Genomic DNA, 14622 nt, shown 5'->3' with positions numbered 1-14622 from the left:
CCTCAGACAGAGACATATTAACAGAACTTACACTAGAAAGGAAAAAATTGGCCTCCCATCTATCTAAAGAACATAAAAGAAGGGCTTTGCACACCCACCAAAAACACTATGAGGGACGTAATAAATTTGGTCGCCTGCTAGCACGCTATCTTAAACATAAAGCACACAAAAAATATATTCTACATATTGTCGATGAGAAAGGACGGTCGCAATACTCCACACACACTATAGCTCAAACATTCAAAACATTCTTCCAAAAACTTTACAATATTAAAAAAGACTCTGACTCACATATAAACGACCATAGGCCACGATCACAACTAATAGATGACTTCCTCCAACACTTGAACCTTCCTACTATTACGACTGAACAAAGAGACAACCTAAAGAATAACTTAACACTAGAAGAAGTAAACCTAGTTATCAAAGATTTACCGACTGGGAAAGCACCGGGCCCAGATGGCTTTGGCCACAAATACTATTCGATTTTCCGAGAAACCCTGTCCCCACACATTTTAGCTTACTTCCATTCTATCGACTCTTCTAAGGCCTTTTCAGCAAGAGCTTTAGAGGCCCACATAACATTGTTACCAAAGCCAAATAAATCATTAATTCTCCCCGCAAATTACCGTCCGATCTCGCGATTAAACACAGACATCAAAATTTTTGCTAAGGTATTGGCCCATAGACTAAACAAAATTTTACCTAATATCATACACCCGGACCAAGTAGGCTTTATCCCAGGTCGTGAAGCTAAAGACAACACGGTCAGAGCCCTGCATTTGATACACTATGCCAAGAAAAATAATATACCATCTATACTCTTATCAACAGATGCCGAAAAGGCTTTTGACCGTGTTGCCTGGGATTATTTAAAAGCCACTCTGACTCATTTTGGTTTTGGCCCACAAATACTAAATAGAATATTCTCCTTATACTCTCAACCTAGTGCACGAATAATGATAAATGGATGCCTATCCAATCCCTTCCCAATAATGAATGGGATGCGTCAAGGATGTCCCCTATCACCCCTTTTGTTCACATGTGTAATAGAGACACTGGCTACAAGCATTAGACACAACCCACAGATACACGGAATTAATCTAGGCTCCCAACAATATACGGTCTCCCTTTTTGCTGACGACATGCTTTTCTCCCTTACAAAACTCGAGGAATCCATACCACACTTAAATGGAGAGTTTGAGAGATTCCGCTTACTCTCCAATTTTGTCATAAGCAAAAACAAATCTGAAATTCTAAATATAAATCTGAATGACACTGACAGACGAACCATCAAACAACTCACCACATTCACATGGTGCCACTCAGCATTAAACTATTTGGGAATTAAACTTTCTCCAACATTCACAGATATATATGCTCTAAACTACATCCCAATTAAGCGTGCAATTATTAATGATCATCGTGGAGATCTAAACAAATTTCCTGGTTAGGACGCATAGAAGTAATTAAAATGAACGTTTTCCCAAGAATACTCTACTACCTTCAAACTTTACCTATTGCACTCCCGACAAATTATTTACACACTATACAAAAAGCTTTTAGTGATTATATTTGGAACAAGAAACCCCCAAGAATCAATCGCCAAATAATGCAATCCCCTAAATCTCAGGGAGGGTTGGGAGTTCCAAATCTTGAATTATATAGACAAGCCATATTTTTACAACGGATTGTGGACTGGAATATCCACTATCACCACAAACGTTGGATACCCCTAGAACATCTTATAGCACAAAAACCACACCTTGGTCGAATGTGTTGGAGTGATACAAATAAACACAAAATAACAACATATGATAACCCAGTAACACAAGAAACATATCAGGTGTGGAGGAGGACCATCACCACGTCATTGTTTATCTCCTCTATCCCTTCTCCCCTGACATCTTTGATAGAGAATGGAGAATATACACTGAGGCCTTACTCCAATTTGTCAACAACAGACATGGTCAACAGAGACTTCGGAATTCACTTTATAGTAACAAATGAAACTATACGTACACAATCAGAACTAATAGATGAAGGATATGAGTGTTTTGTCAACTGGTTTACATACAGACAGGCAAGAAATTACATACTCAAGCACAAACAATCTAACAATATGACCAGACCAATGACAAATTTCGAAAGTTTATGCGTGCAAGCGCCTTCACTTAGACACACACTGTCGAAAATATATAAACTACTACTCCAAAAACCACCAGGGTATATACCCCCATACTTAGAGAGATGGGAAACTGATCTCGGAATTATAATCACCCCTCAGACGAGTCTATCTATACTCCAAGCCACCATGAAATCCTCCATCTCCTCCTCCATCTTAGAAGTCAATCTCAAATTGTTGCATAGATGGTATTTTACTCCTCAGAAAATACATAGATTATTTCGCTCACAATCAAATAAGTTTTGGAGATGTGGACATGTAAATAGTAATGCCGCACATATGTGGTGGTGGTGTAATGCCGTTCAAAACTACTGGAGACAAATAATCACCGAAATAGAATCAATATTAGGTATCGAGTCTCCACTAGACCCATTGATATGGCTATTAAATAGACCCCCCCCCCACATTAAATACAAACCCTATCACCGTTTATTTAAGATCATGACGAATGGGATCAAAACACTGATTGCAAAAAACTGGAAACATAGAGAGGTCCCCTCCTTAGATATGTGGGTCGGAAAGGTTACAGATTTAATTGAATTGGAAGAATATTATTATCTTAAAACTGAACGAATGGAGATCTATGCAGAGATTTCCTGCACGTGGGATGCATATGTACAGACATATAAGAAACAAAATATTAAAAAATAAATAAATAAATTAAAAAAAATAAAAAAAATAAATAAATGTGTGATATGAACACTATGGGACGCTGGGTCTGGGACAGGACGACCCCCCTCTTTACTCTTCCCTTTTTCCTATACTTCCTTATTCTGGAATATTTACTTCCTTTACTGCCCTATTCTTTTCCTCGTCTTTTCTTATATATATCTTCAACTTTCTAAGAGTATAATATATTACTAAGACCCTTAACTAAGGGTTGCAAAAATCGTTTTTCTTTCATTTTTGCTCTATTAATTAGTTAACAATGATTGTAAGAACTAGTTATGTGAACCTGTAAAAATAACAGCTGTTGAAATTAAACAACTGAGGAGCTGCGCCTCCAAAAACCTGTATTGCTCTATTTAACTTTCAATAAAGTTGTTTGAAAAAAAAAATAAAAAAAATAGAAGGGTTAGTTACCGCATTTGGGCAAATGGGACAAGCCCAGGTACTAAGAAAAGGTCCCTTCCAAAAACCTGGGACCCTAAATCAGCCATACAATGCAAGCTCTTAATCCAACAAACTGGGAACAAGTGAAGGGTGCACAGGCTTATGTAATCTCCCCAGACATATACAAAACACAGAAGGGGACTGCACTCTCAAACCGGATGGGGTACACATCCCATGACCCTGAAACATGCTCAGCCATGGGTGCTCACTGGCACTCACAGGAATCTGTGCTGTCCCCAGAGTCACAGGCAGTTAACCCCAGACAGGTCTGGGTTCAAGAACCAAAAGGAAAATAACAGAACAAATTAATACAACACACAGAGAAAGTTCAACACTCACAAGCTCTCAGCTAACATTAAAAGTAAAAAGAGAAGGGTTAGTTACCGCATTTGGCCAAATGGGACAAGCCCAGGTACCACGAAAAGGTCCCTTCCAAAAACCTTGGACCCTTAAACAGCCACACAATGCAAGTTCTCAATCCAACAAACTGGGAACAAGTGAAGGGTGCACAGGCTTATGTAATCACCCCAGACATATACAAAACACAGAAGGGGACTGAACTCTCATTCCGGACCGGGTACACATCCCATGACCCTGCAACATGCGAAGCCCTGGGTGCTCACTGGCACTCACAGGAAGCTGTGATGTCCCCAGAGTCACAGGCAGTTAACCCCAGACAGGTCTGGGTGCAAGAACCATAGGGAAAATTACAAAACAAATTAGTAACTTACCCTTTCATTTTTTCTTTTAATCTTAGCTGAGAGCTTGTAAGTGAGTGCTGGACTTTCTCTGTGTGTTGTGTGTATATATATATATATATATATATATATATATAAAAGCAAAAGAAAAATAGTCCCCAGTGAGCCTGTGCTCAATCTACCAGTGGTCAGGTGTAATAAATAAGAGAACAACTTCTCTGGTGGGAGCAAGGTGCTGCAGCGGCAGCGACAGTCAGCAATTGGGCATGGTCTATAGGGAGAAGCTGCAAACACAATCCCCAAGGTAAAGGTAAAAACTTACTTCCAGTTACTCTGGGTGCCTTAAATCCCGTCGCCCCACACACTGGGAGGCGAGAGGCACCCTCGGTCTGGAACGTTACCTCCTTAACCTTTTTGGGGAGATGAAAGAGCTTGGCAGCAGTGTTTTCCAGCACGACCTTCCTTCTTGACATTCCCATGCCATTTAGTGCTATAAGTGTCGTAGGTAGATCCCGCCCCTGACTCGATCATGTGACCGCTTAACCTCCATTGTGAGGAATACTGTGCAAAACAAGGATCTCAAAGGACCTGAAGGTGCTCTACAGCATAGTGAAATGTTTCCAAAAGAGAGATTTTTAGAAGGAGCCGGCACAGTCTTCAAATAAAAAGTCCAAGTTTATTCAACAATTCTTTAAAAGGAAAATTAAACAAACAGCATAGGCAGCATTTTAGTCTGACATGTTTCGGCCAGTGGCCTTAATCATAGGCATAATTAAGCCCTTTTAGTTAATAAATTAACTCTTACTCCACTTTTATTCTATGGATACTATGTTGAAGTTGCAAAATGCTATTTATCTATAAGAACAAAAACAAAAATACAGACATATGTGTGAATACTCCAAAACTCTCTCTTACTGTGTCTTCCTACATGATGTGGTACACAGACTATTTCAATTTCTAGGTTTAAGCATTTCACATGCCATACTCTATAGATAACAGCTAATTGTATCCAGTATTAGACCATTAACACTCTATGATGTACTCATATAGCATAGTTGTATCATTTCTAACACTTTCAGTAAAAACTCCTGTGTACTCTTCTCACGTTGTCTAACTAAATATACTTCCCTATAGCGTACCATATATTTAAAAAAAAATCTACAGGGAATTTAGTTTAATTCTAGCACTATGGGTACCACATTCCATGGAATTGATAACATATTTATACCAGTTGTAACCTTTTCTATAGTAATACCCTTATACAAGGCTTTTCTATCTTCAATGTATATATACTATTTGGACCATTTGTTTATAGACGCAATGAAGAATTGTACTTTTACACAGTTGAGCAATATATGTGTGTGTATAAACTAACACATCCTTACTAATAGTGTTGTGTAACGCTACATTAGAAAAAAACATTTTATCTGGTGAATCTTTCCCACTTATCATCTTTACTATTGTAAACCCACTCTAAAAGTTATGCTTTACTTTACTGACACTCTGTAGTTACTTTCACTATATTACTATACAAATATGTATATAGATATTTTAGTTCTAATCAGGAAGTGTTGGTTACAATTTAATCAGAACGTGAGTTAATACACCCACCTAGATCTGTGCCCGCTATCTGGCTAGTAATTTCTTAGGTCCCTTGGTATAATTGGCTTCTATATATTCTGGGAAGACAAAATTCTATCTTTGTACATTTGACCTCTCCTATTCCCAAAAATGAATAATGTCATAGATAAAATTATATCCATAAGGGATCCTGGTGTCCAGGGAGAAGATCCAAAATGCTTCCCGCTTGAACAGCAATTTATTCAAATCACCTCCTCTTTTAGGTTTCCTGAGTCTTTCAATAACCAACCATCTGGAGGTTGAACTTGCATGTTCCTGTAAAAAGTGTTTTGCTAATTCAGATCTTGCATCAGATCTCTTAAAGGGACATTCCAGTCAAAATGTAAATGCACGTATATTTATTACATATTTCATTAGAAACAGATTTGCAATATACATGTATTGGCAAAAATACTTCTAGTAAGAGTTATCACTGTTATAGAGTGAATATTTTGCTCTGCACGTGCATGTGAAGCATAACTGGATATTCTCATTGCACCCACATGTTAAATACTGCAGCTACTCAGGTCATCAGTTGGGCTTGTATAATGTCAGCTATTAACAAATTGAGTCACTACCAGATGGTACAAGCACCTTAGGCTCTCCGAGCAAGTGTTGTGTTTAAAATGCTGGTGCACGGTGCATACTTAAATACACTTTTGAAACAGCTATAGCTTTTATAAGAAACATTTTTGCTAAGGCATGTATATTACAAAATTGCTTCTGTTCAATACCAAAATACACCCATGTGGTTTCTAATTTAGGCTGGAATATCCCTTTAATATCGCAGAAGTGCTGTCAAATTCTCTCCCTGGCCTCCCAAGCCATGTAAATAGAAAATTTGGTTCTGCAATTCACACATCTTTCAATCTGGTATTCTTTGTTCGTTACATTTGACCTGAACTTTTCTCCTCTTTGTATATAATTGCAGAGGATACATGGGCCATAGCCACAGCTGTACATTCCCTTAGATATAAGCCAAGAACTAGTTTCAGGGTTTTGCTGCAGATCGCTAGGTGACAAAATGTTTCCTAAAGTAACCCCTTTCCTATATGAGAATCTACATCCATTTTGGCCACCTCTGTTAATCCCTCGTCAGCTGTTAACATAGGCAGATGTTTTCTGATTATCTTGCATATTTTTCTATAGTCAGAAGAGTACTGAGATACAAATGTCACCTTCTCTGTGTCTCTAGTGTTTTTAGATGGGACTGTCTTGGGTGTATCTAAGCAAAATTTCTCTTTCTGTCATATCAACCTGTTTCTTCACTTTCTCAACAGTATATGTGTTGTACCCTCTTTCATATAGTCGTTTTATAAGATCTTCACTATGGGGTCTATTTATATATGTTGCAGACAGACATGATCCGCTATAACGAACCAAGTCCGCCGCACATCGATAAATACAGACAGAACTAAACAGTAAGATTAGAGTGGCGCTCTAAGCAAAGCTCAAAGAAAGATTAATACATATAGCTTAATAAATATAATTTAATTACACTAATGAACAAAATACAATTCACTAATACATCAAATACAATCCAATAATAGCTAAAAAATCCTCTCAAAAGGGTTTAGGCTAAAAGAAACACTCAATTCTTAATGATCACAATGTGGTCACATCACTTTACAGTTAAAACAAAAAAGTTCATAATAAATTAGACATTTAAGAGTCTAAAAGCAATGATATTCAGTAAACGGTAAGGTGTAATATATTTACAACTAAGTAATACTGCATAAATATGTTGATAAGCACGTAAAACAAGGCAGCTTATATCTAATAAACTGTATGCAAAAAAATCACATATAGCCCAATAATAAGTTGAAATGAACATAGGAGAAGGAGAGAGTTAATACTTTCAAAATGGAACACTAAAAGCACAGACTGATTAGTATAACCGTCTTTATCCAAATGTATTAATAAATGTGTTACGTCTCCTTAGGTTGTTAAATAGTACCAAATAGGTGAAGTCAAAGTTTCTCATCACAAAACATCTAACGGTGGGTGGTCTCCAAATATTGTATAGGCACAAAGATTTAATACTGACCGGTCAGTTTTAGCTGTCGTATCGGATACAATATCAGCTATAGTGTTGTGAACAATATTCTCTATCCAATATATCTGCTGTAGATGGCTTTTGGTGTTCTATTAACGTACCTGACAGACTCGTCTGCTGTGATCTCCCACTCTGAGTTACCTTGCAACTAACAGACGTGTCTACAGCATCTTCACTGTCGGTACGTACGTCTCCAATCACCTGGCTCTGTCCACCAATGAGAGCCTCCAAAAAGCGCTCTACTTTTTAAAGGGCAATAAAAGTTTTTGTCGAACTCCGGATTAAGTGCTAGATAGTCTTCCTCTGTAATCCTTTTTAATTCTGGTTTAGCAAGTCACTTTTCTACGCGTTTCGGCACTACGTGCCTTTATCAAGATGACTTGCATATGGACATATTCATTCTTTTATAGGATTATCGTGTACCGCCTTTTTTAACTCCTCATATTAACATTTTAACAACTTTATTGTTCTTACAGTTTTGTTCTTTTGTTATACAAGCGTGCTGGGAAGTGTATTTGCAGCACTAATCCTAATATTTCATTCTATTCAATAAAGATCATAATCTTAGTAGATAACTTAGTAAATCTCTGGGAAAAGTTTTATAAAAAGACTAATAGCGGATCAATACTTACTTTTTATATCTTATATACTGGATTTCAAATTGAACGAACCCATAGAATTATTGAGTGATGTTATACCATAAATAACTTTATAAGAATGTTTATAAGAATGTTTAAGATGATTCAAATGGGTGTGAAAATAAATATATATAAAAAATATATGAAAAATAAATATAAAATTATATCTTTTATTACAGAATTAAGTCTAACTTGCTACATACTAGTTCACACTTACATTTTAAATTTTATCAAATTAGGGGTTATGAACGCTTAAGGTTTTATAGGGATCAAAAAAGCTTATTATATTAACGGTATACTCTCATGTTTATATATAAATGGTTCAGCTCATAATTTTTTATTATCTAAGGACCTCTTAAAAACTGGGTTTCGATCTAAACAAACCTATAAATTTATTAGATAATTTTATACGATGGTTAACCTTATATAATTATAAAAATCCTAGAGTGGAATTCAATCAATTGTAAAAATATATTAAATAAAACCTTTTATTACAAATTTGAGTCTAACTTGCTACATAGTGGTTTTAAATCTGACTTACTACATAGTATTTTCTGATTACAAATTATGGCACATTCTTAAAATTGTATTTATATTAGGAACTATGATTTAAAATATCACTAAAAACTAGTTGGCTATCTTCCATAAAATTATTTTGTGTGACATAAAATTTAATTAAAAGGGTTAAGGTCAAGTTCAGCATTTAATCCCCCTGGGGTTAATGTAGCAAAATTAAAAATTAGTTCTGCTTCTGTCAATAGAAGCTGTTTAGCTAGGTTACCTCCTCTTTGGAGTCTCACCTTCTTAATATCCCAAAATAATAAGCAATCAGTTTTTTGTCCATGATGGTCCTTAAAGTGTTTAGACAGTAGGTGATCTTCATATCCCCACTCTATATTTAGGAGACAGTTCCAGGATAGTCACTGTTAGGTGCGCTCCTCCTGAGCGTTCAGTGAAAATGGACGACCCGGCACACAGGAGAGTGGGCGGGGGACACACCCCCTAAATGAATCCAAGCGATAGGCTGCAAACTTCAGGCGTGTCTGCCACACACGCCACAGGCGAAGCCGAGTACACTGATCCAAGGAAAGAAGTTGCGCTCAAGCTTGTAATATTCTTGAAGAAAGAAAGGCACTCCAGGCACGTTGTAAAAAGTAAAAACAACTTTTATTCCAAAAATGACTAAAAAGAAGGACAAAATAGTGTTGTCCAGCAAAGAGCCAGCAGTGACTCCAACAATCAGGTTGATGAGCTGATCCTCACGCAGACATGTTTCGTGCGTTTGCGCACTTGATCACTGCTTACCTGAGGATCAGCTCACTCACCTATTTATGACTAAACTAATTGCCAAAAATTTACATACTTGAAACCTGATTGCATACCTATATCCACAAGACAGGCTACTTTAATTATTCTACCAGTAGCTGAGAATAAGCATAAAAAGAAGAAAGAATACAAAGGGATAATATAGAGAATACATGACAGGAAATAATCTGACCATTGATTTTAAGAATTGCTATATATAATGTGAACTAAAATTTCCTAGAATTGCCATACTAATAAAATGTTAAGATATCAACTATTACAATTGAATGGATCCAAACACATTTTTCATGTAGATCTATACTTAATATATGTATTGTTTATGTAACAAAAAAGAAGAAAAAAGATCACAATGCCAAAGAGAAATATAGGTGTCTTGCCATTACTATGACATATAAGTTATTTGATCAGACTATACTTAGACATATATTAGATAAATACATCTAGGTCACGTCTAATGTTTAACCCTTCTGGTTCACTAGTCTGTAATTTAAACATCCAATAAATTTCCTTTTTATTGAGTAATGACTCTCTATTTCCACCTCTTCTCCACTTGGTAATATGGTCAATACCCTGTATTCTTAACGATGATACATCTGAGTTGTGAATTAGTTTAAAGTGTCTTGATATGGGAGTGTCACTATCTTTATCTTCAACTGACCTAAGATGTTGCAGGAATCTGTCTTTGAGGGACCTCTTGGTTTTTCCTGTATATTGGATCTTACAAATATCACATGTGAGAAGATAGACTACGTGCGTAGTTGCACAGTTAATAAAGTATCTGATGTCATACTCTGTGTTAGTTGTGCTTGAAACAAATTTATCGCCCTCATGTATAAAGTTACAAGTTTTGCAGATGTGTCGTCTGCACTTAAAACATCCCTGTCTTTGTTTAAGCCAGCATCTATTTATCTTGGGTTTGATGTCAGAGGGGGATAAATGATTAGATAGAGTCTTAGCTCTTTTAGGAATGAAGTCACATCCAGACTTTAAAATCTCTCTGATGGTAGGGTCTGAATACAGAATAGGAAGAGAGTCTTTAATGATTGTACATATTTTATTATATTCTACACTAAAGGTAGTTATGAATTTGATCTTATTATTTTCATTCTTTTTAGTCTTTGACTTGTTGTGTTTATATTGAAGCAACTCAGTTCTTGGAATTTGATCGACACTTGCTTTCGCTTTTAATAGAAGGCCCTCATGATAACCTCGCTGTTTGAATCTTTGAGTGGCTTCACTGGCCTGCTTGTGATATTCTTTTTCACTGGTGCAGTTCCTTTTAATGCGAATATATTCCCCTTTGGGTATGCCTCTTAGCACATGCCGGGGATGACATGATTCGAATTTTAACAGTGTGTTACCTGCAGTTTCCTTTCTGTACATTTTAGTCTGGATAGTAGATCCAGTCTCACCGCCTTGAACAGTGAGATCCAAAAAGTTCACACTTTCATTGCTGTGAGTACCTGTGAACTGTATACCTAGTTGATTGCAGTTGAGGTAATTGCAAAAGCTATCCGCCTCAGTTGCGTCACATTCTAAGATGAAAAACAAATCATCTATGTAGCGACAATACTGGATAATCGCTCCCTTAAATGGATTACCATCTCCAAAGACGTGGGACAGCTCCCACCAACCCATAAATAGGTTGGCATAGGAGGGGGCAAATTTAGCCCCCATAGCAGTCCCACGTCTCTGGAGATAATAATCAGTCTGAAACATAAAAAAATTGTGGGTAAGCAAGTATTCAATTGCATTCAGCAAAAAAACCTTAGTTGCTTCTTCAAAGTTACAAGATGAATTAATAAAAAATTCGATAGCCTTAAGGCCCTTTGAATGCTCAATAGACGTGTAGAGAGATGTCACATCAACAACCATTAACCTATAGTTTGGTTTCCATTCAATGTTAGCAATTTTTTTAATAAAAGAAGTGGTGTCTTGTATATAGCTAGGAAGTTGACATACTAGAGGTTGTAAAAAAGTGTCAACGAGTTCAGAGAGTGCTTCATTCAGGGACCCTATGCCGGCAATGATGGGTCTACCTGGAGGAGATAAAGAATTTTTATGTAATTTGGGGAAATGATGGAAAATGGGAGTTACTGGATTAGATATTAACAATTTTTCTTCAATAGATGGAGTAATGATGTTATTACTACGGGCATATTTAATAATAATCCCAATTTCCCTCTGAAACTTGTTAGTAGGATTTTGTGTCAATTTTAGGTAAACATCTTTTTGACTTAACTGCCTCTTGGCCTCAGCAATATAGTCAGTTCTGTTAAGAACGACCACATTGCCGCCCTTGTCAGATGGCCTAATTACAATGTTGTCATTCTGTGTAAGCTCCCTGAGAGCTGATTTCTCTTTGTACGTTAAATTGTTACATTTTCTATTACCTTTATCTGTCACTTGTTTATCTAGATCACGTAATTTGATCTCTACCGTTTTTTGAAAGATATCAATCACTTTTGAACGTGTCTTAAAAGGATAGAATGTGCTTTTGTTTTTAATATGTTTTAAAGAGATGTTACTCTCTTGTAAATTATCATCTTTGGTGTCCTCTCCTTCTTGTAGGAGTTGATCTAAATCTCTCAAGGTGTTAATTTCAGAAAAGTTAAGATCAGATATAGAACCTACATCATAAATTGCTGCATCATACTCTTTAGTTAAATCAGGTTCACTTTCTGCATTCCCATCCTTCCTATAAAAATGCTTTTTGGATTTTGGATCAGTGTACTCGGCTTCGCCTGTGGCGTGTGTGGCAGACACGCCTGAAGTTTGCAGCCTATCGCTTGGATTCATTTAGGGGGTGTGTCCCCCGCCCACTCTCCTGTGTGCCGGGTCGTCCATTTTCACTGAACGCTCAGGAGGAGCGCACCTAACAGTGACTATCCTGGAACTGTGTACCGAACTGCTTCACTGTGACATGTGCAGCCATCACTGGCGTCAGTAGGTGAGTGATCTTTTGGAATTATCTTTATCATGTTGTGATGCGAAAGTATCAAATATATCACCGCCTACACTTACTTGTGTCTTTGTAACCGGCTGAAGACGAGGTGGGTTTAACAGACTGTATATTTCACTTCAACTACCGGGCATTTCTTGTTTACTATTTTGAGCCAGCATACTCTATATATTTTTTTAACCACTTTCCACAAGACTGTAAGTGGCTAGGATTGCCGTTTTTTCCTTAACGTATTTTGAGGCTTATATAGTACTTAAAAGATTCACGTACTATAGCCAACAAGGAGTCTATAATAACATCAAACATAGTGGGTCTGTGTTGCAACAAAGTCATTCAAGTCTATTTTCAATAAAGCAGACCACGCAGCATATACATATATTATTGCTGCTTTTTGTAGTAATTGGGTCAAAAACATCATAATAAGACCAGTTAGGCCTGCTCACATTTAAAGCTGTCAACGTTGGACTTACTTTATCTGCTGCTTTTAAATACATAGACTAAAAGTGTATATATTCTTTATTCAATAGTATACCACCAGTAAGGACTATTAAAAACAGAGAAACTTAACCAGACAAAATGGAGAATGCATATGTGTTGAGTGACTTTAAGGATGACACACCTGACACATACAATGAAATCATTCACACTTTGGACAGTCTATTTTTTGATATGGACGCTCTTAGAAAAAAAGATATTAAATTGGATTTGGACATCAAGTCCTTCAGACTATATAAATTAGACAAGCGCATACCCAGGGGTCTGCGCATCAGAAAGTTTCCTTCATTTATTGTAACTGATCCTGATTTCATAGAAAAATGGAATTCCATTTTGGACTCATGTTCATTTGCCCTAATTGAGCTACTGGTGACATATAAAGAAAAACAAAGATCAGCTCTAATAACAGAGATTAAGGATACACAGATGTTACTAAAGAAATATCAACATGACCCAGATTTTAAAAAATATGACAAACAGTTTGAACTAAAAATGAATACATTCAAAAGGGAACTATGGCAATTCAAATCTAGAAAGATGACACGTGACAAAAGGGACTATGACTCTAATCAAGTGTATAGATGGACACAAGAAGATACACTAAGAAAGGGATATAAGAGAAATAATAAAAATAGGAACAAACAAATGAATGGTAAAGGAAATAAAAAAGGGGAAGAGTGTCACATTCTCCGACACTGAATATGAGTGTGACTCCTCTGACGGTGATGTCAATGAAGTAGAAGAAGCGGAAGCAGCAGTCTTCCAAGAAATTGATGTCCAATATTATAGTGAAAATTCCACTCAGTCAAAAAACGGACAGGAATTGGCCACACAGGAAGTAAGAAAAAAACAACACACAGAGGTTGTCGAGGTGGCGGCAAAAGAGCCAAGGGAAACACAGAAGAAGAAAATGAGATCTGTATATACAACCAGGTCTCAGAAGGAGAGGAAGAAATATGCATAAATGATAAAAATGTTGTTAATTTATCTTCTGTAAATTTAACCACTGCACAAATAGATTTGTTGTCTAAAGGTCTCAACTTTGTGCCTTCCAATCACTTCAATGTTTTTGAAACCATTTTAGACGTTAACAGATTTGCTAGAAAAATCACATTACAAAAGCATTTTTATAGGAAGGATGGGAATGCAGAAAGTGAACCTGATTTAACTAAAGAGTATGATGCAGCAATTTATGATGTAGGTTCTATATCTGATCTTAACTTTTCTGAAATTAACACCTTGAGAGATTTAGATCAACTCCTACAAGAAGGAGAGGACACTAAAGATGATAATTTACAAGAGAGTAACATCTCTTTAAAACATATTAAAAACAAAAGCACATTCTATCCTTTTAAGACACGTTCAAAAGTGATTGATATCTTTCAAAAAACGGTAGAGATCAAATTACGTGATCTAGATAAACAAGTGACAGATAAAGGTAATAGAAAATGTAACAATTTAACGTACAAAGAGAAATCAGCTCTCAGGGAGCTTACACAGAATGACAACATTGTAATTAGGCCATCTGA

This window comes from Bombina bombina, chromosome 10 (genome assembly GCF_027579735.1).
Source record: "Bombina bombina isolate aBomBom1 chromosome 10, aBomBom1.pri, whole genome shotgun sequence".
NCBI lineage: Eukaryota > Metazoa > Chordata > Amphibia > Anura > Bombinatoridae > Bombina > Bombina bombina.
The sequence above is the reverse complement of the archived record's forward strand: the minus strand, read 5'-3'. Positions refer to the sequence as shown.